The following is a 1116-nucleotide window of genomic DNA, read 5'->3' as shown; positions in this document are numbered from 1 at the left end:
GCAAGCTCATGGGAAGGGGAGGGGTTCAGGTGACGAGGCGGCTCAGCGCCGGAACCTGTTGGGGATGCCGCCTCTTAGACTGGGATTGGATCAGTGCTGGACGAGAGTAAGGCGATTCTGGAAGGAGTTCCGGTGGAGGCCGGCTGAGAGCGTCTCTCCCGGGCCAAGACTTAATCTGGGTCAACACAGCAGGGGTGTTGTTTATCTCCCTCCAGTTAGGGGCAGAGCTCCTCACTCGGCCCAGCATCGATCCCAGCTGGAGAAGCCGGAATTCCACACTCCTCTCACAAAATTAACGAAGGGGAGGGTAGCCATAGCTCCAGTATCTTCTCCTGCGAGATCGAGACCAGCTGGGCACTGTTGGATGTAAAGGACTTTATGCTGTTTCCTGCCTCAACCTACAGAGGGGGTTTTACTAGATAGCCAGTGGCTAGATGGGGACCTAGGGATTGACACCTTTACTCTGTCATGCTGGTTCTATCCCTGTGATATTAGACTGATACTCTCAGGGACTTCCTTCCTTCCGCCTTCTTCTCAGACTTCTCCATCTTACTTTCACCATGCCTAGAGGAAGGTTGGGTGCTCCATGCATCCATCTCCATCCAGCTAGAATAGGATAGTTTAGTGAACCTATCTACCTACCTTTCTATCCAAAATGGAGTTCACGAATAAATACTCTTTTTATTAGATTAGAAACTACAAACGACTCCAACTTTCTTTTTTGCCTAAGCTCTCTCTCCCAAGCTCACACACACAAGTGCCCTGGTAAGCTTTCATTGTGTTTAGCCTTTGTACGCTCTGCTCGTTGTGCAACGGGAAAACGCACTACGAGGTGGTTTCTCCCTTCACGCCTGGCTCCTGTTTGGAAGCCCATCTGACCTCAAGACAAATCAGCGGCATTTATTGGCAAGGGCGTGTCTATTTGTGGGGAAGGTGTCGGGGGTGGACTTGCTCAGCAGCACCTCTATGTACAGAAGTTGCACAGTGTATTAAACAGGCGGCGAGGGTAGCCTTGAAAGGTTTCCTAGGATGGGCTGATTCCTTGACGCTGTTCGTTCGGAAGATCCGGAACGCTTCGAGGCGGACTCGCAGGTGGCTGGGCCGGCCGTGCTGGGC

Source organism: Sphaerodactylus townsendi, linkage group LG10, assembly GCF_021028975.2.
Source record: "Sphaerodactylus townsendi isolate TG3544 linkage group LG10, MPM_Stown_v2.3, whole genome shotgun sequence".
Lineage (NCBI taxonomy): Eukaryota > Metazoa > Chordata > Lepidosauria > Squamata > Sphaerodactylidae > Sphaerodactylus > Sphaerodactylus townsendi.
This window is presented reverse-complemented; position numbering follows the sequence as displayed.